General features: G+C 40.4%; 1 long non-coding RNA gene across 3 annotated transcripts in view; it reads right to left on the bottom strand.

Moving 5' to 3' along the window:
• Positions 1–3,398: 3,398 nt before the first annotated feature.
• The window catches only part of LOC102550761 (uncharacterized), a 28,107-nt gene continuing 9,380 nt past the window's right edge, over positions 3,399–22,125 (bottom strand). Inside the window, exons 2-4 of one of the 3 annotated variants that reach the window (XR_360601.5) lie at positions 19,909–20,057; positions 17,463–17,602; positions 3,399–3,708 (exon numbers count right to left, since the gene is read on the bottom strand). This is a non-coding gene — a long non-coding RNA (uncharacterized LOC102550761). The remainder of the gene's footprint in view (positions 3,709–17,462; positions 17,603–19,908; positions 20,058–22,125) is intronic. The other 2 variants (XR_596531.4, XR_010058750.1) reach the window with 2 other exon arrangements.

A 22,125-nucleotide genomic window follows, 5' to 3' on the forward strand; every position in this document is an offset into this window, starting at 1 on the left:
CTAAAAAGAAGCATATGTTCTTCTGTTTTAGGATGAAATGTTCTATAGATATCTGTTAAATCTATTTGGCTCATAACTTCTGTTAATTTCATTGTGTCTCTGTGTAGTTTCTGTTTCTATGATCTGTCCATTGATGAGACTAGGGTGTTATAAGTCTCCCAATATTTTTGTGTGAGGGTCAATGTGTGCTTTGAGCTTCAGTAAGTTTCTTTATAGCTTATGATCTAAGATCAACAATTGACAAATGGGTTCTCATAAAATTGAAAAGCTTCTGTAAGTCAAAGGACACTGTCAATATGACAAAACAGCAACCAAGGGATTGGGGAAAGATCTTTACCAATCCTACATATAATAGAGGGCTAATATACAATATATAAAAAGACCTCAAGAATTTAGACTCCAGAGAATCAAATAATCCTATTTTAAAAAAAATGGAATACAGAACTAAGCAAAGAATTCTCAACTGAGGAATACTGAATGATTGAGAAGCACCTAAATGTTCAAAATCCTTTGTCATCAGGGAAATGCAAATCAAAACAACCCTGAGATTCTACCTCACCCTAGTCAGAATGGCTAAGATAAAAAAAATCAGGTGACAACTGATGCTGGCAAGGATGTGGAGAACAAGGAACACTCCTCCATTGTTGGGACTGCAAGCTGGGACATCCACTGTGGAAATAAGTCTGACAGTTCATCAGAAAAATGGACATAGTACTAACTGAGCAATAACCCAGCAATACCTCTCCTGAACATACACCCAAATGGTGCTCCAACATATAACAAGGACACATGCTCCACTATATTCATATCAGCCTTATTTATAATATCCAGAAGCTAGAAACAACCCACATATCCTTCAGCAGAGGAATGGATACTGAAAATATGGTACATTTACACAATGGAGTACTCCTCAGCTATTACAAACAGTGACTTCATGAAATTTTTAGGCAAGTGGATGGAACTAGAAAATACCATCTTGAGTGAGGTAACCTAATCACAAAAGAACACACATGGTATATACTCAAAGATAAGTGGATATTAGCCCAAAATCTTGGAATACCAAAGATACAATTCACAGACTATATAAAGTGCAAGAAGAATGAAGACCAAAGTGTGGATGCTTCAGTTCATCTTAGAAGGGGAAACAAAGTACTCAAGGGAGGAAATATGGAGACAACGTGTGGAGCAGAGACTAAAGGAAAGACCATTTAGAGACTGCCCTACCTGGGGATCCATCCCATATATAGACACCAAACCCAAACACTACTGTAGATGCCAAGAAGTGCTTGCTGACACTGATATATCAGAAGCCTGATATAGCCATCTCCCAAGAGGTTCTGCCAGACCCTGACAAATACAAAGGCAGATGCTCACAGCCAACCATTGGACTGAGTACATGGTCCCCATTGGAGGAGTTAGAGAAGGACTGAAGGAGCTGAAGGGGTTTGCAACCTAAAGGAAGAACAACATCAACCAACCAGATCCTCCAGAGCTCCCAGGGACTAAACTACCAACCAAAGAGTACACACGGAGGGACCTATGGCTCCAGCCGCATATATAGCAGAACATGACCTTACCTGGCATCAGTGGGAGGGGAGGCCTTGTTCTGTGAAGGCTCAATGCCCCACTGTAGGGGAATGCCAGGGCAGGGAGGCAGGAGTAGGTGGGTGTGTGGGTGGGTGGGGGAGCACCCTTATAGAAGCAGGGACAGGGAGGATGGCATAGGGAGTTTCCAGAGGGGAAATGGGGAAACAGGATGACATAAGAAATGTAAATAAATAAAATATCCCATTTTTTAAAAAGGAAGAAAGATAAAAAAAGAAAAGAAAAGAAAAGACCTATGATAGTTCTTGGACCTCTGCACCAGCCTCAAACACATTCATTCCCAGTGGAGGAAGACTGATAACTGTGAGTCCAAATCTAAAATTGCTTTCTGTTTTTGATCTTAGGAACAAGTTGAGCCATGTACGATTTGGCAAGTGTTACAATTTGTGTTAGTATGCTCTGCACACCTTGAAGAGCCTAAGGCCACTGAAGTCCTTCAGTTTCCATAGTGTCCCATGTTTGTCTGTTTAGTTGTTCCCAGAATTTTACAGCAACTGGACAAAGCCACGCTGAACTGCATTAATTTCTGCTTTACATGCAGTGTGTCTTAGAAGCAAGGCAGTAATAGAAAGGAAATTCTTAAAAAGGAACTAAACATTAACCATTCCATTTCAATCAATATAAGAAGAAATTGGGCCAGTTTAGGTTATAAAGAACTAATCTACTTTCAAGGTTTACACTCTGTGGGATGTTGATAAATTTAGCTTCGAAGATTTTTCTGACCAGAGACATAACTCACCCTGATTAGCTTTCTGCAGCAGGCACCTTTTGTGACCCTGTAAGTTGTAAAAATCAGTGTGGTTAATGGGTGTTTATATAGCAGCCACCCAATGTCTAAGCTCAGGCAATGTTCATAGAACCCAAAGTGACTGACACAGAGACTGGCCTCCTGAAAACTACAGCCCAATTGGAGAGTCAGTTATACAAACAGGTACAAGAAAATGTGCTGAGCATACCTCTCTGTGTTTACATTGAGAAATGTGTCCTGAGACATGGGGAAAATGACACATAAAGACATTTGGAGATAGAGTGGGTGGCTCTGGTATTAAGGACCTTGGACTCATCCTTACATGATGATCCTAACAGTCCTGTGCCTACTTAGCTAGTGAGTGAAATAAAGGTAGTTTAGATATCAACAGTTAAATGGTCATGCCAAGAATAGTCAAGTAAGTAGCCAGTGCATCCTAAAACAGAGTAAATCCTGACATTACCACCTGAAAGACCCACTGTGATGAGTTCAGATCCAGGCTGGAGCTTGTAAATACTCCTTGCCCACTGGGCATTGTTTGTTTTTAAAATCAGGGCCTTATGGACCACTGGCTGCTCTGAAACTTCCCGTAGAGCCTAGGCTAGCCTCAAGTCCCCAACCATCCTCCTGCTTCTACCTACTAAGTACTAGGCTTGCAGAATCACACAGCATCACTTCAGACTCGTGTTACTCATAATTTCCTTCCCTGGCATCTGTGTACTTTCTGACATATGGTGCTGGAATAGAGGGGGTACCAACAGAAAGTGTCGTAAAAGAATCACACACAAGAGTTTTCAAGTTTTTCTGATGCCTTCCTTTGCCAGGAAGGGATGCTTTTCATCACAGGTTCATCGTACCCTGATCATCTATTTAATACTCAGAGGTGAGATTATGTAAATTTATAGGGCAATGGTTCAGCAGGCAAAATTCCTCCTCCAAGAATTTTAGAGTAATATGAAAGCCCAACGCTCACTCTAGTACGTTGTTTGGTTCCTGTCTAGAAACTTTTTTTTTACCCATTTTAGGATATTAAGATAATAAAACAAAAGAACACACGATAGTTTTAATAGTGATAAAGGTATAACCACAGACTCCTTTTCTACCTCATTTTGTATTCATACAAGGGTAGTGATAAATGTTTTTTGAATATTGATTTGGAGTTAGCTGACATTTTATCACAAGAGTGTTCTGTAATATTTTCAAATATTGCACGTTGTCCGCCAGGAATGGGAATGGCGGGGTTTGCATGTGGGTGGCTGAAGCATCCTTTCTGTAATGGAGGTGTACTCCTTGCATACAGTTGCTGACATGACTCCAATATCGCATTAGGCTGAGGACCAGAACTGTATCTCCAGCTGCAAAGAAAGAAATGGGTTTTGCATCTGGAACAGTGAACACTGTACCTTTCGGGGTATGTGTCACATACTTATATTTGAACTAAGTGTAAGAAAGCTTCCCCTGTACATACACCATCCCACCCCAGCTCAGGGGGTAGGGTCTTTGAATCCAGACACATTGAACAAACACTTATTCCCAATTAAAGATGACATGTACAATTGAAAAAGGTGAACCACAAACGAAAGTAAGTGTTTTACCTGGAATGTGAAAGTCTTTTAACATTTTTCACAATCCATTTTTATTGGCCATACTTCTGTTATAATTACTAACACATATTAGTAATACAAATCAGAACATTTCACTGTACCAGTGCCCACCCTTGTTCTACCCATTCTTATTTTATTCTCTTTACTCTATTGCCCACCACCCCCTTACTCTTCCCTACATTATTTGTCTTTGCCTTTTAGAATTGCAGAATCCCCTTTTTAAAAGGAATTTGTCAGATACGACTCTCCAAGGAATCAAAAATTCCACTTAAAAGTGTTAAAGGCAAAAGTTAGTATATGTACAAGTTTGACGGCCAAGAAACACATTTCAGAAAATCATTTCTTCTATGGCTCATTGATAAAGATTAATGTTTGCATCCCATTCCTGTTGCTGCTGTAACGTGCCAGATATTTGGTGGCCAAAACAGCATGAACGTTTGCAGTTCTACAGAGTAGAAAATCAGGATCTTGAATCTCCCTAGCTGAAATCAAGGCACAGGCAAGTTGAATTTCTGGCAACTCCAGCAAGAAAGCACACTCTTTATCTCTCTCTACACGACAGAGATAAACCCCCTCTGAGACTCCATGTAGGAGAGAAAAACAAAGTCAAACCCACTGTGAGTTACAGACATTGAATAGGCAGAGTGTGGCTCCCACTCTTGAGAGAGGGAAACTCATGTGGTGAGATAACAAGCCCGTAAGTCTATAGCCTTTCATCACAGTCTTGGTCAACAGGATGAGACATCAGAGTCCGATGTCTCTTACTTGAGACCCAGGAGGAATGGAGTCGGGCAGTAGGCAGTCCTGGCACTAATCTGAACAAGGGGAGGTCCACTGAGAAAAGCTATCTAGAAACAAGTCCCACTATAACTTTAACAGAGTTCCAGGATCAGAGTGACATCCAAAATGGCTGTGTCAATCATGGAAGAGCTGTACTTGCCTACAGGGCCCAAGCCTACACCAGTTCCTGATGTTCAAACTCCAATGAGCCAATATGGAGACACACATAGTCTTTATGAGAGTCTCCTAGGAGTGATATGTCTGCCAAGCAGCTTTCTGTCACTGCTACGAAATACCGGGGGAAGCCAGCTTAAGTGCACAGAGATTAGCTCTGAGTTACAGTTTCAAAGGTGCCTTTCCATGCTTGCTTGACCTCACCATTTGGGGTCATGGCTCATGGAGAAATGTTATGGTTGGAGGGAGGGTATATCATAAAGCAAAGCTTCTGCCCTCGTGGCAACTGAGGAGAGAAGGAAGAGAAAGCAGAAGGATGGAGAAGGAGAGGGAGGAAGAGAGGACAGTCCATTGATCACTACTTTCACTAATCTAACCCTACTTGGAGTGTTTCTGCCACTTTGCAATGGTACAGCCAACTGCAAATCAATTTTTCAACACCTGTGAAAAGATTTAACTCAGGAGAACATTTAAGATCCAAAAGTGTAGCATAACTATGGAATATACGATGTTGCTGGTTTTGTTGCTCTGGGCAACCTCCATACTCCCTCTTTCTACCTCTCTGAAGCTGAGACCTGTCTCTGTGTGGATCTGCGTTTATCCAGCTTTGGATTCATTAAGTTTATGGCCTTCTCCCATGGTAGTTTGATAGCACAGAGGAAGATCTCAGACAGTATTGCTTTGAACATCGTTCTTTCTTCTCTCTTTCTTCCTTTCTTCCTTTCTTTCTTTCTTTCTTTCTCTTTCTTTCCTTCCTTCCTTCCTTCCTTTCTTTCTTTCTTTCTCTTTCTTTCCTTTCTTCCTTCCTTCCTTTCTTTCTTTCTTTCTTTCTTTCTTTCTTTCTTTCTTTCTTGTCTGTGACTCCATTTACACTTACTTAAGGAGTATGTTGATACTTTTTGTTCCTCCTCCTCCTCCTCCTCCTCTTCCTCCTCCTCCTCCACTACTACTACTACTACTACTTCTTCTTCAAATTAGTTTTAAAGAGTGTGTGTGTGTGTGTGTTACTTGCATCTGAGGGCTTCCTATGTGATGTTCACATATGTACCCTGTCACTTTGATTATTTTTTTCTTTTTTTGCTCACCTTCTGCATTCCTAATATTTTTAGCTTTTGAGTTTCATATCCCATTTTCCTTTTTTCTATGTATGAGAGAAATCATTTCATAATTGTCTCTTGAGTCTAGTATATTTTTTAACACAAAAAAATCTCAAAAAGCAAATAGTTTCATATTTCTCTATGACTGAGGAAGATTCTATACAGTATATCATATACTGTTTTTTATTAGTTATTTTATTTACTTACATTTCAAATGTTATTGCCTTTCCTGGTTTTGTCTCCACTAGTCCCCTATGCCATCACCCCTCCGACTACTTCTATGAGGCTTCCCTAACCCACCTACCCACTCCTGCCTCACTGCCCTAGCATTCTGCTATACAGGGGCATCGAGCCTTCACAAAACCAAGGGCCTCCTCTCCCAATGATGCCAGGTAAGGCCATGCTCTGCAACATATGTGGCTGGAGCCATGGGTTGCTCCATGTGTACTCTTTGATTGATGGTTTAGTCCCTGGGAGATCCCTGGTTGGTTGATATTGTTATTCTTCCTGTAGGATTGCAAACCCCTATGGCTCCTTTAGTCCTTCCCCTAACTCCTCAATTGGGGTATCCATGCTTAGTCTGATGGTTGGCTGCAAGCATTTGTATTGCATCTGTATTGGTCAGGCTTTGGAAGAGCCTCTCAGCAGATGGCTATGTCAGGCTCCTCTCAGCAAGCACTTCTTGGTATCAGCGATAGTGTCTTTCTATCATATATTCTTAATCTATTCCTGAATTAAAACTTATGTAGGTGGAGTTCATAACTTGGTTACTACAAATTGATTTAATTTTTCTGGGTATATATTCACAGAAGTATGGCTTTATTATATAGGAGTTCTATTTTTAACTTTCTGAAGATCCTCCATATTTATTTCCATGGTGGCTGCATTAATTTTAGTTCTTAACAACCATGGATTCAGATGTCTTTCTCCATCCAACTGCACTGGCATCTGAGGTCATTTCTTTCTCTTTAAGATATTTAGTTTATTTATGTGTATGGGCGTTTCCATTCGTGTGTATATATATGCACTACATGTATGCTTAATGGATGCAGTATTTAGAAAAGAGCATTGGGTCTTCTGGAACCAGAGTTATAAATAACCATATGGGTGCTGAAAACTGAAACTTCACCACATAGTCACCTATCCAGCCCTCACCTATCATCTTACTGTTAGCCTAAAGACTGGAGTAAGACAGGACATCAGTGTAATTTTGTCTTGTTTCCCTAGTGACTTTGGTCATTTGCCTTTGTGACTGGCCATTTGCCTTTGTGACTATGGTCATTTGCCTTTGTTTGAAATACCTGTTCATCCCTATTGTTTGTTTATTGATATTGATTGAATTAATTATGCTTCTGAAGTTTGTTTCATACTTTTAATATAGTCTAAATGTTGATCCTCTGTAGCATAAATATCTTGGTAATGGTTTTTACTAGAGTGATGAAACATTACAACCAAAAGCGACTTTTAAAAGGATTAATCTCTGCTTCCAGTCCCACACCCGAAGTCTATCACTGAGTAATTTAGAGCAGCAAATCAAGCATGGATAAAACTGGAGGCAGCAGCTGATACAGAGGCCATGGAGAAGCACTATGCACTGGCTTGCTCCTTGTAGCTTTCTCAGTCTGCTTTCTTGTGGAGCCTAAAGGAGCTGCCCCGTGTTGACAACATATTTACTGGGCTGGGCCTTTCCACCTCAAGAATTAATCAAGAAAATACCCAACAGGCCAATATGGTGGGGACATTTTCTCAATTGAGGTTTCTTACTCCCAAATGACTCTAGATTGTGTCAAAGTGACAAAAAATATTCTAATTAGATGGATGGTTTTTGGCAAAGATTCTCTTCCATTCTTCATATAGTCTCCTCACTCCATCAACTGCTTAATTTTTTAGGGCAGAATATTCTTAATTTGATTCAGTCCTATATGCCAATGCTTCCTTTTACATCTGAAGCAACTGGAATCCCATTAGAAAGTTACTTTCTATGTCTGCATTGTATTTTTATATGTTTTCTCTGTTTTCTACCAAGTTTCAGTGTTTTGGGCCTTACAACAAGACATTTTGTCTACCTTTACTTTCTCTTTCTACAGAGTGATATATAAGAATATAATTCAGATGTCTACATGTAGACATTTAGTTCTAAATATATCACTTGTTTAAGTTTTTCTCAAATATATATGAGAAATATATGTAATGTATATATTAGGTACAATTATGACATATTTAAACAAATTATGTTTTGTGATTTTGCTTTCCCCAGTTTCTTTTAACTCTGTTGACAATGTCTCTTTTCTATCTTCAACCACCAAACTCTTCTCCTCCTTATTTTCCAGTGTCCTTTGTCCTACTCCTCATTCTTCCTCATCACTTAACATTACCCTTTCTTAGCCTTCTTGATTTTAAACTTCACCCACGCTTTTATTTGTTCACACACACATGCACATGCGCACGCGTGCATGTGCACACACACACACACACACACATGATATATCACAAACCATGATTCATATATGAGAGAGAATATGTATCATTGTCTTTCTGAGTTTTTGTTATCTCACTTAATTTTATACCCTTTAAATCTAACTAATTTTATAAAAGTTGTATTATTTTGTTGTTCTTCACAGTTGTGTGACATTGCATTGCGTATATGTACTATATTTTAATTATCTCTTTATCTCTTGAAGGAGCTAAGATGGTTTCACTTCCTTGCTCCTTATGACTATGGTAGTAACAAACATGAGTCTCAATTCTTTCTGTGATAGGTCAAGAAATCTTTGGACTCATGCCAAGGTGTGGCATAGTTGTGTCATACAGTACTTCTCTTTTTAATTTTCAGAGGAACCTCTATAATGACTGTACTTATGTACACTCCCATAAACAATGAATAGGGGCTATACTTTCCTTACACCCATTCCAACACTTATTTTCATATTATTGGTGATAGCCATTCTTGAGGTGGTATCTTTCCACCATATAATTTTCAATAAATAGTAGTATTGTAGCTGCTTAGACTTACTTCTAGATCTTCTGTTCTATTTCATTCATTTATATGTCTGCCTTTGGTGCCAATGTCATGCTGTTTTTGTTACTGTGGCTTTGCAGAATATTTTAAAGATCAATGTATAGACATACCTAAGCTCCCAAAGTTAAACCATGAAAGTATCAATAAGGTGGATAGATCAGAAACAAACAAGAATAAAGTACTAATAAAGAAAACTTCCCTACAAGGGAAAACATAGTACTGAACAGATATACTATTCATATCTAAGAAGCCCTTAAAGAATGTTTAAAACAAACCTGCTTCACTTTATTCTCTGAAATAAGAACTTAATCTACAACACAGCTATCACTCTAATACCCAAAGTAGATTAAGATTAACAAAAATTTATAATTCCACTTCCTTGATTTCCTGTCTTTTCAAACACTTCAAAAAAAATCATGGCAAACTAAATTCAATTGTAAGATTTCAAGGATAATTCAATTTGTCTAAATAATAAACAAAATAAAGACAGAAAGACCCAGTCACCATCACAACAATAAATGAAGAAAAAGACTATCTTTAATTCCCAAACTCTTCAAGATAAAACCCTTGAAGAAACTCAAACGGACATGAACAAATTTAACTCTGTTTGACAAACCTCTAGCAACTTAGTACTGAAGAGGCAAACCCTAAATGCATTTCCTCTAAAATGAGAAATGAGAACAAATGTATGCTCTCACTATTCCTACTCAGTGTAACAGTTGAAACATTAGCCAGAGCAACAAGGCAAGAAAAAGAAATTAAAAGAGATACAAATAGTAGAGAAAGAGGCTGATTTATGCTCAGAGATGCTATGACCTGTAGTTAACAGACCCAGAATATTTACACGTACAGCTCAATACTTACAGTGAAATATCAGGATACAAAATCAATAGACAATAATCATCTTTTCTATGCACCAGACTCACTGAAAAGGACCAAGGGAAAACAACCCCAGTCACAATAACTTCAACAAATGAAATAGGCCTGAACTTAATCAGTAATGCTAAACATCACTCCAATAAAAAAAGGTAGAGCTCTGAAGACATAATTCTGGGACACATAAGAAGACAGACAGTCTTAGCTAGTGTTTTGAACTGAGGACAAATACTGTTATGGTGCCCCCATGTTACTAAAAGTCACAGGTAAATTTCATCCTATCTCAATTAAAACTCTTATATTAGTCCTTACAGAAATTGAACAAAAACAATTCTGAAATTCATAAGAAAAATTACAAGACCCAGAACATCCAAAGCAGCCATGACTAAAAGGGGCAAGGAAAAAGAATCACAGTACTCATCCCTGTCTTCTTTTATACCAGGTCTACTCTGTTGATCACCTGTAGAGTTCGATGACTCAGCATTCCACAGTTTCAGATGAATTGTTTGTTTCAAATATTAGAGTTTTAAAATCTATAAAACGAGATTATTAAGTATTGAGTTGAGACTGTATTTTCCTGTAATTAATTAGATCTAATATGTCTTAATATTTTTGGGAACACATTAAGAACAGTTTATAAAGCTGTCTTACAAAATTGTTGTCTGAAATTAAACATCTGGGCCAACCTGGAGTCTCTTGATTGTCATTTTTCCCTGATAGGTCTATGTGGAAAAATATATGCAGCATAAACACAAATACTGTAATCATTTAAGTGCCTTTACATCTGCCTTGCTATGAAACCAACAACATTTCTCCAAAATCCTTCATCAATCAAAGCGAGAAACTCCATGTCCATGAAACAAGTCCCCAAGTTCCTCAGATCCTCTTTCTCTTGGTTACTTTTATTTTTTTTCTGCCTCTCTGCCTTCATTATAAGCATAATAAATAATTTCATATGCATGGAATCCTACAGCATCTGTCCGTTTGTATCTGGCTCATTCACATTCATCTCTGTCATTCTTTAAAAATGAATAGCATTCTGGCGTCTTGTGCAGTCATTCCTCTGCTCATAGAACTTGGGGATGGTTTGCCCTTGTTTCTTGTGATCAACACTCCTGTAAGCATCGAGATGCAAACACCCATTTCCTTTTCAGTTCTTTTGGGCTGTGTGTACGAGAATTATTGGGTCACATGGTGAGTTTGCATTTTACTTTATTTCCCACTCCTAGATGTGGGGTCCATATGGGTCCTAGTTTCTCTGTCACCTTGTTAAAACTATGTTATTAGACATGGTCATCCTAGTTGGTATGAAAGGTGATCATTGTGGCCTTGATGTACCTTACTCCCAATGATTCATGATTACGGAGATCTTCCTACTGTGTCCATCATTTGTGTGTGTTCTTTGAGCAATATTTATGCAAATAGTGCAGCTAATTTAACTTTTAATTTTTTTAAATTTAAGTATAAAATTTAAAGTTCTGATAATTATTTGGCATATATATGTATATTATGTATGTGTATATAACTGTGGATGTGTGGATGTGTGCCTGAATATATGTATGTGTAGCACATATGTACAGACACCTTCAGAGTTACATGTGATTGTGAGTCACCTGACATAGGTCCTGAAAACTGAACTCAGAGCCTCTAGAAGAGCAGCAAGTACTCTTAATTTTTTTTTTTTTTGGTTCTTTTTTTCGGAGCTGGGGACCGACTTAATTTTTAATCTATCCATGCAGCCCCTCTGCATAGTTTTTAATAGGTTATTTTTCAGTTCTATAATTACAAGTGTCCTTTCTACATTTTAAAGAATTGATCTCTTATACGATACATCACTTTTCTCCCTTCCATGTTTGGTCCTCACACTCTCTTGATGTCTTTTGATGCCCAAAATCATTCAGATGAGTGGGGGATCATCTGTCTGTGCTTTTGTGTCCCAAGAGGTCATTGTCAAGATTAATGTTCTGAAAATTTCCTCCCACATTTACTTTCAAGCGTTTTACTTTCTGTTTTTACACAACATGTATTTATGATGCTTGTATGTAGGATAAGATAAGGGACGTGCTGTACTTTTGTGTATGGGTGTGGCTTCTCTCAGCACCATGCGTAGGAGGCTCTCCTACTTCAACTTCATGGTTTTGTCTCTTTTTTTTTTTCCAAGAAAGTTCTGTAACATGTGTAGGAATTTCTTTCTGGGGTCTCTCTTCTACTAGAGTGAAACCTATCAATATTCCTTTGCCATATTAATCTGATGACTTGAGCTTTGAAGGAGATTTGAAATCAGAAAGTGTGTACCTGCCTGCTCGGATGCTTGTGTTAGTTGTCTTTCTATTACTACAGTCTACACATAGGAGAAATAGCCTAACGTAAGCTCACAGAGCCATTTGTCACAGAGCCATTAAGCTCCCTATCCTCTTGTTCTGCCTCACAGCATTCAGAGTCCAAGCCACTGGCTTTTCCAAGCCAGTAATTCATGGTAAAGGCCTGGGATAGGGTGGAGGTGGGAGGGAGTGTGGTTCTGGACACAAGCTCATACTCTCCTATCTATTCTGACCTTCAGCCCAGCTTCTCATCTTGGACAAACACTTCTCAATTTGTTGTTTGCTCTGAGCCCATCTCCAGGGCAGTGAATTGTTTGGGTTTTATCATTATGTCAATGTTTATTCTTTTTTTGAGGAGTGAAAGAAAACTTATGACCTCTTCATTCTGCTCTCTTGGGAGACAAGCTCATCCACTTCTGTTTGTAGACTACTTAATTTGATTGATTTTTGTAAGCCCTGAAGAAAACTTCTAATCAGAGTTAAACAAGATTAGATAAAATCCATCCTTTAATTTGGCAAGATTGGGCAATTATTTAAGGAACATTCACATCGTAGTTGGATTCTAAGTTTCCAGAACAGAATGGGCCTGCAGCTCTCTGACACGTGTTAAGAGTCAGCATCAGAGCAGAAAGCCAAGAATGTGATGGAGATGTTGCTGGCCCAGGCCTAGAATGAAGGAGTGTTTGAAGAGCTTGTCTGTCTGCCATCTTCTCCCTAGTATTCCGTGTTGTTTAGAAACCACTTTAGACAAGTTATGTCACTGATTTGAGAGAAATGGGCTAGCAAAAAAAAAAAAAATTCACAGTAGGTGATTTGAGGCCAGAATTTTCCCTCATGAGTCCCAGTTCATAGAGACTATACTATGGATAAGTCAGGATTCCAATTGCTTCTGTGTAGAATATTATCCTCAATCTCACTTAGGGCATTAGAATTCTGAAAGAGGACTTTGTGTTGACTAGGGAGATGCTAATGTTTGATAGTAATGTTTTTTACTAAGCATCAGAGCAAGACGCTAGGTAGGATAAAGGGTTGGATTAAAGTCAACCCGTTCCCTTTTAATTGTTGGTCTTTTCCTTCGTGACTCTCAGAATTTGCATTTGTGAAATGATATGAGGTTTAGATATAAGGCCTAGTTCAATGTCCAGGAGATGAGTTTTTCCAGAGAAAAATGTAACGAGTCCTGAGGCATTTCAGATGAGTTTTCATGTAAGTATCTCCATTCATATCTAATGTTAAATTTTAGAACAGTGTGTTCCTATTTACATACCAAAGGACAAAAAATAGGCAAGATAAAATTATTTTCCAAATTATAAGAATAAAAATTAATTAATGAAAGGGCTAAAAAATCCACCATAACTGAAATGTAACTAGTTCATGATAGAACATGGATTCAAAACGAGAAAAGCCAGTAGTTCTCTTCCTGCAATTCATGCTGAGGTAGGTGGAGTCTTTTCGGAGCATTTTCCAGCTGCAGTGAGCGCTGAGAGCCTTTCCAGAATCTCTTCACACTTGAGACTAAACAGATTGCCTTTGGGATAACAGCAACCACAACCGACGGTCTGCTGACCAGTGGACAAGCCACATTCCAAAAGTACCACCTAAAAAGAACCAGCTAATTTTCCAGCAGTCTGTGTGGCTGTGCGGATGACGTTGGCCAGCAGCAACCTTGGGTGTTCTTGTTTCTGAGATCTGGGACAGCAGAAAATTCTCTCCATGTCTCCCCAGTAAATGTCTTCAACTCTAGCCTGTGTTCATCTTTCTGACTATGGAGTTCTTCCTGGGAAAACAGGGTCAGCTCAATAAGAACATCAGGCCCAGGACCTTCCCAAATGATACTCTGTGATGTTAGATACATTTGGACATATCTCAGACACAACAGTAGTTTCCAGATGCAGTATTCAGGCATTACAGATATGACCCTGGGAGGTACTAAATCTAGGAAACCTGGACAGGGACAGGTGACGGATCCTTGTTGTGAACTACTGAAAAGGGGGGTGAAGACTCACCCCATTGCTACCTCAGCCTAAGCTGGACATGGAGAAGGAAGGTGGCTTCTGTAATGGAGTTCCCTCTGCATGTCGCCATTCTGAGCTTGATTGATTACAGTCCTGGAGAGAAGGGAACCTTGCTGGAATCGATAAAGTGTGGGGTGCACGACACTGACAAATGGACCTGCCAAACCTGGGCCAATGGAGTTGGCATCTCCCAAATACATTATAAATATCAAGCAGGTCTGCACTTCCAGGGAGAGAATTTAATCAGCAGTGTAGCAGCCAAGTTGGAAGACTTTGTCTCATCGGGGGTCTCCATTAAACCTCAGCCTGGCAGATTATAAAGTTAGATTTTTTTCCTAGGATGAATTACAAATTCCACAGGATGGAATGTCTCGGCCCAAGTCGGGTCAAGGCAGAGACTCTCAACCATACACCTTTCTTCTGGAAGCACTACGACCAGTCTGTCACCGATTACTGTCAATCTTCACACTGGAGGACCAGTAACATGTTTTCATCTACTCAACAGGAAACCTCCTAACACATTAGGGTGACATATGAGCAGGTGTTGACAGCTAGCTCAACTGTTGGGTGCAATGTTTCATCAAGACTATAGCAGCAACTCGAGTGTCGTCTAGCCCAGTATTCTGTCCCTACTTTTGGATTTTGTGGCCCAGAGACAATTGGCTGTCATCCTAGAAAGTAGTTACCGGTCTTCCTGTCAGCATCTTTCAGGGATCCCAGTTTCCTTTAACAGTAAGGTCTGCTGTAAATTATCCATAATACTTCCCACTTCTAACAGGAAGGACTAAACATGTATTGGTTATGTTTAGTTGTTGCTGTGAGTACCCTGTACTACTAGTGAGAAGCTCTAGCTACCTAACCAGACAACCAAATAGATATCATATCTTTTATTCACTTTAAGCAAGCAACTGAATACCTTCTCAGAGGCCACACAGCATCTCCCCCTACATCAGGCCCTATATCTAGACCCAGTGAGGGTAAAGCTTGGCTTCTGCTGCCTGTAGGAAGCAGACTGTCCATTACCCAATCTATAGACTTGCCACTCTTTGGCTGTCCAGGAGGACACAGCTGTGCCAGCTGTGAGCTTCTCTTTGAACAGAAAGGAAGGTGGAAGGCTTCAGCAAACACAGCCACATCCATGAGTTGGGATCTGCTCACCTGCTACATATACCTGACATGTGGAAGGAGACCCCACTTTCATTGAAAAAGGCTTAACTGGGAGGGAACCATTTCTAGAAGGTCCACTTCAGCCAGGTAACCTTAGCTGTGCATATTCTCCAGAAGGAAAAGATTTCTCCATCTGCCCTTCCCATATGATACAGCCACTCCCGCATCGCATCCTGAAGTGCCCACAGAGCGTTCCCATGGAACATGTCAGCTTCAGTCAGTATCATGCCTACAGAGAGTGCCTGTCACTCAGGACATATTTGGCAACACAGCAGGGCCCTAAGCTGAGACCCATGCTGCTGGCACATTGCCAGTGCAATTAGACAAGCAGGAACGGCGAGACAGGGAAATTCAAAGAGAGGGCAGTGTGAATCATGGTGCCTAGACAGCTCAGCAATGAAATTGAAGGGTATCTTGGTAGGGGAGTGGGTTTCCGGTAAGAAAGGGTAGAGGAGTCACAGACTGTATGATTAGGGATAATGAGAAATTAGGAGTTAGGTATAACAAAATATTTCATTTACAGTAGCAATCAAAAAATATAAACTCCTTCAGAATGATGTAGCAATGAACTTGATAAGACCTCTGCAATCACATCTTTTAACCAGTCTTGGAAATGCCCGAGAGGAAAGAGATGCATTAGGAAGATGGCTACAGTACCGAGTAGGAAAATTCACTACCGACAGCATTCCAAAACTACTCATTAGGAAATTTGTCATGGACCTAATGAATGTGCAAACTTTTTTTTCTGGAGCTAGAAATATGGAAAACATAGAAATATGGAAAACATAAACAAGAAACTTGGGAACTCTTTGACGAAAATACTAAAATGAGGAACTCTGAGTGAAGGCTAGACCCATCAGATATGCAGCAGACTGTGAACCTTATTAAGAAGAGCAGTGCAGTCTGCTGTTTGAATACACCCTACCAAGAAAGAAGACAGAAACGGAGTGTGTATGGAGAAACGTAAAATACGGAAAGGGACAGGAATCACAAGTATAAGGTACACATTGAATAAATCTCACTAAATAAATGGAGAAATCAGGAAAAAATAATGTTTGGCCTGCTCATTCAGCTAGACCCTTTAATAATACCTTAAGAATACAAGGCATGTAAATACAGCTCCCGGGGAGTGCTGTAAGAAAACAAGGAAGGAAAAGAAAAGAAAGAAAATCACCCTTGATGTTATGAATGAAAAGGTACATTTTGAGTGCGTCTATGCATGTGTGTGCATGCCTATATGTGTGTGTATGTTCATGTTTGTGTGTGTGTGTGTGTGTGTGTGTGTGTGTGTGTGTGTGTGTGTGTTTGCCTGTGGGGGCCAGAAAAGGGTACCATATCTCCTGTAGCCGAAGTTACAGGGAATATCAGTGAGGCAGTCACATGCATGCTGGGAGCCAGATTCAAGTTCTTGGTAATAACCCCAGGTTCTCTTAATCACCAAGCCATCTCTCTGGCCCAAGAAGCACATTTCTTTCAATTATTTAACAACCAGGATCCACCGAAGATTGGAGATTCAGACTGAGCAGAAATGTAAAACATTTCCATGTAAAACAGTGTGAAAGTCAAAGTTTAAATGGCAAACTAGACAGACTGGGTGTCACTCATGTCACAAACTAGGGATGGTATTTGGATAGACAAGTGGCACCCAGAATCACAGAATCAGACACACACACACACACACACACACACACACACACACACACACACACACACACAAAACAACTCATGTGCTTCCAGACTAATCCTTCAGTGGTTCATGGGCAGGCAGCATGTATGATGACATAAAATGCCTACTTAGGAACAGCCAGTGTGATGGTTGATGTGAGATACTCACTACTTCTCTTGCTATTGTTGATATAAATGCACCTACTAATTAGCCAAACCTAGAAGGTGCTCCAATTTGTGATCAAGGAATTCTACAAGGCAAAGGTGCAAGGCAAAAGTAACCAATGTTGAAAACCAGAGAATTCTACCTGGATCCTTGGAAGATACCAAGAATTAATACCAGGACTGATAGAACATTCACAACTCTTCAGCCTTGCAATGATTTACTTACGGAGCTCAAATTTCTCATTCGAGACTCGATTCCATTTGCCTGTCAGTCATATCTTACAGAAAGCAAATCTGTCACTTAGAATTGGCCTAAATGTCTCCTCTGTGTAAACCCCAGGTCTCTGGGTCTCCTCTGGTGACACACTGAAAGGGAAAGATAATTTTAACATTAGCTACCATTGCAGTCAACCCACAGACGGCCTTAGGATGTAAATTAGTAAAGGCACAGATACATTATTATTTTAAATATTATGAGCTGTGAGAAAGTTTAAAACTGAAAAAGGAAGATGAGCTTTGAGGTGTGACTCCCTAAAAGCTGAAGTTCAGCATCCCTGCGTCCCTTCCCCACCCACCACGGCTGCCCTAGCGGACTTCACAGAAGTCTGATTGCTTCATGGGGTTGATGCCACCCACCTCTTGCTGTGCTAGGCACCCTGCTATCCTGCCATTTAATAGCAGCTGTGTAAGATCCTGCAGGGGCACAAGATTAAAGTGCTATTCAGGAGCTCGAATGTATGACTTTTCCTTTTCTGCCTAGGTCAGGTTGAAAAGCTGTCCTTCCAAAGAGAGTAAAACCGGATTTCTAAGTGATTACCATAACTTTTATTGTCTTTTAATTATATTTTATCAACGCTAATATTAAAAGAAAGTTTGAGCATGTTCACATTCTGTACGTGTCCAAGTGCACAAGTTTCTATGGAGAACTTAGGCTGTTTTTGCCACTTCCCTGTGCCTGCCCTACTTGAATGCCCACCTCCATTTCAATTACTGGAGGACACACAGGCTGCAAAGAAGGGTCCAGACTGTACCATCTGCCCCACCCTCTCTCTTGCTTTTGTGCCCCATGAGAAGTAACATTAGTGAGCGAGGGTTCAGCATTGCCAACACTAGTTGTCTCCTCTGCTGTGTTTGATTGACAATCAGCCTCCATTGCCCCAGGAACAGTTACAGAGGAAGCCACATTTGTGGTATAAGTCTGCTGAACTTCCACTCTTTATGGGACTCCTAGAAACTTGTAGCTGGAAGTTTAGGGTAATTTGTGACCTTCCTGTGTAAGGCAAGTAATCTAATGACAACACCATACATCACCAGAGAGGGATCTGAGGCAATGAAAAGGTTGTATTCCTTCTGACGCTCTAGTATAGACTTGTAGTTACTGCAAAGAGAGCAGGCCTCAAGTAATTAGTTCATTGGGTCAACAAATCTGTTACTTTGCTTCATTTCTTAACTTTTCACTGTGTAGAAATATTCAAATCATGCTTCTGGACAACTGTAAAGCCTGTCCACAGTAACAGACATCACGGCTATGCTTCTGTGCAGCTCAGAAACCTGACAGTTTGTGAATGCTGATATTAATAGCCAGTGACCTAATCTAGAATCACCTAGAAAAAGAATTTCAATAAGGAATTGTCTAGCTCACAACAGCCTTGGGTGTGTCTGTGGCATTTGTCTTGTTTGTGTTAATGGAGGTAGAAATATCCACCATGACTATGGGTGGCACCATTCCCTATGCAAGGCATTCCAGGCTATGGTAAGAGTAAAACAAATGCATTGAGCGTAAGCTTATGTGCATTAATTCTCGCTACTCTTGACTATCTGAGTTGCTTTGAGCTCCTGATGACTTTACTTCTTTATGATGATGTATTGCAATATAGAGGCTAAAATAAGCCCTATGTCCCTAATTATTTTTGTCAGAGTGTTATAAAAGCACAACTGAGACGTATTAGAAAGAAAGTAATTCTTGCATGGTCCCTTCTGCCACCAGTCACACAATAAATAGGTACATTAATTAGTTGCTCTTTGCACTGTAGGACCTCTGAGCTGAGTTTCCAGCTTTTCCTTCTCTTTCCTGTATCAATACCATTTCACTGTCCTGTGCCCCTTAGATCATTTAGGTCAAGACCACAGCATGGGACTCAGGCTCATGAGAGCTGGCTCATCTCCCAGCACTGTCATTGTTTTGGGAGTAGGTTGGTGAACAAAACAACAAAAGAGAGCTTCAGATTGTTTATTTATATGATGCTGGGACACATCCTCCTTGCTCTGCATAGGCGTCTGGAGAGTTATCTCCAGGCTACTTCAACAGCTAGAGGCAGGGCAGCAGAGGGAGACTGAAACAAATGAATGCGAGCAAAGCAGGCAGAGGGTTTTCCCTGTTCTTCCCACTATGGGTCTCCCACTCCAATGAGACCTGTCCTATGGAATTATAATGCCGGCTTCAACATCAATATATTTTTGAAATTGTGATATGAAGTGTTTGTGTGGAGCCCAGGTGGAAGCAGCCACTTGCCCACCGTTGCTATCTGTGCTGGGGCTATGACAAATCACACCTCTGACCCCTGTGCAACCTGAGCCCATGGTCTTGACAGGGAAAGACAAATGAACCCTGAGGAGATAATTCCACTGACTACTGTTCATTTCTGTCTTAGAATATGGGAGTGCATGCTTACCAGGACCTAAATTCCACCTCTGTTTGAAGTGTGTAGTAAGATCTGGTTCCTTGACTGCTTTAGACAAAGCAACTTCAGCGTACTGCAGTGCTGGCAAGACCAGAAATCTCTAATGAAGGCAAGTGGTCACCATACGCACACAGGTACTGCTAAGAAACAGGGGAATACTTTTCTGTATGGCAATTCATTGTAATACAGACTCGAACCATGTCAACAAGACACAAACTGGACTATCCAAAGGATTGCATTATCTGGGCTGCTTTATAAACCCATTTTCATAAGTAGACCAAGGCTCGGCACCTTGTTAAAGTGGGAAAACAAACCTTCCCCGCACCTGACGGTTGTTTTGTTTTGGAATTCACATCTAGTAAAATAATCCCTTTCTCCAAGAGTAAAAACAAACAAAAGATCAACCAGGAAATAAGAGAAAAATACTAAATATAGGTAAATCCTATGCAAATGTGTGGCTTATGCTCTGGGGGTCCAATTTTTTCAGTCTATTCAGAACACAGAGGAAAAATTATATCACAGACCAAGCAATTATCAGTAATTTAAAAATACCATAGACAAAGCAATTATCAACAATAAAAATTGTTCTTCCTGGCTCCAGAAGCTAGAAGCACAGGATGAATGCAGAGTACCTGTGGGCTCTGCTCTCTGCATCCTAGAGCAGGATAGATAAAGGAAGGGGAGGCAGCTTCTTAAGGCTTGTTGTTCCTTCTCACCTGCACAGGTTCTGGTCATTTTCAGTACAGGAGTTTTAGAAGGACACAGCCATCCCTACCATGACCTCCAGGAGGAACATGGGACACAGCCTGAAAGAGAGCGTCCCTCCCCGAGGCTGTACACCAGCAAGCCTCCTGTCCTCCAGTGTAAGACACCAGAGTCCTGACACCCAGCATTGCCTACACTGGAACACTTCCCTTCCCTCAATTGCCATCTGACCCCTGCTTGTCCTGCTGTCACTGTTCTCCCAGCTCTATACAATTCACCAGCTCCACCTGTGTGAGCATTTCATTGTCCATTCAGGAATTGTGTTCATTCCTTCCACAGCTCTGCTTTGCTTCAGCTATTCAAGGTGCTGTGGGTATACAAATTAGAGGCTGACACTATTCACTCATTCAATTATAATGCCTACAAGGCAGGTTTGGAATTATAGCTTGGAAGATATTACTTGCACTCTGCCTGCACAAATCCCTGGGTCAGAGCCTCAGTATACACACACACACACACACACACACACACACACACGCATGCATGGATGCATACATGCATAAACTGTATGAATGAATAACCCTCCATTGCCTTGACATTTAGACTGTTTGGTCAAACCCCATCTTCGCATTTATTGTTACATTGGGATCTCAAGAGCCCCAGGTAATGCAGGTGGACTTCTGATGGACTAGTGTTGCCAAATGAGCATAAACAGATATGACAGGAAGCTCTGAGACGTCCTGCTTAGTCAGCATGATTCACAGATTGCTCAAAAGGACCACCGGAGAACTAACACTCTCTCTCTCTCTCTCTCTCTCTCTCTCTCTCTCTCTCTCTCTCTCTCTCTCTCTCTCTCTCTCTTGGCATGTGAATGAAAAGTTCCCAGGAGGGGGCTGTTGTGAGGCTCACACAAATGAAGGCATCACCCTATAGCAGAATTTTTAAAACAGTACGTGAGTGGGAACATTCATGTCTTTATCTCTGCTACTCCATACTTTATCTTTCTGTGTGAACTTGGGGTCCTTCCTCCTCTACTCGACAACCTGCTGTCCAAAGAAGCGAGGAAATTGCTGATGACTTTGGGATTTGTCTCTGGCTCTTCTAGCTGTGACTTCTCTCCTGCAAATTAACACTCTATGTCTCTTTCCTCTTCTTGTGATGCTGATAGCTTTGCATAGCAATTACATAACGATGTGTCCATAGCAACAACATGAACTCAGGACCATTCCTACCAGGAATTCACCACCCTACTGAGGGGCTCTTATAACTTAATTACATTTAAGTCTCTGCTTTTCTGTATAGCATGGGCATAATTAATTTTATTTTAAAATTATCTCAGGGACTTCTTGTCCTAGGAATGGGAAATTACCTGTGAGTAGATTTAGGCTCTGGTAAAGGCATGAGAAAACCTCGATGGGGGAAAAAAAAAAACAAAACAATTGCTTATAAGCACTGGGCACTGACAAATTTGGCATTGCAATTCACAGGAGAAGGTGGCATCTT

This window comes from Rattus norvegicus, chromosome 16, assembly GCF_036323735.1.
Source record: "Rattus norvegicus strain BN/NHsdMcwi chromosome 16, GRCr8, whole genome shotgun sequence".
Lineage (NCBI taxonomy): Eukaryota > Metazoa > Chordata > Mammalia > Rodentia > Muridae > Rattus > Rattus norvegicus.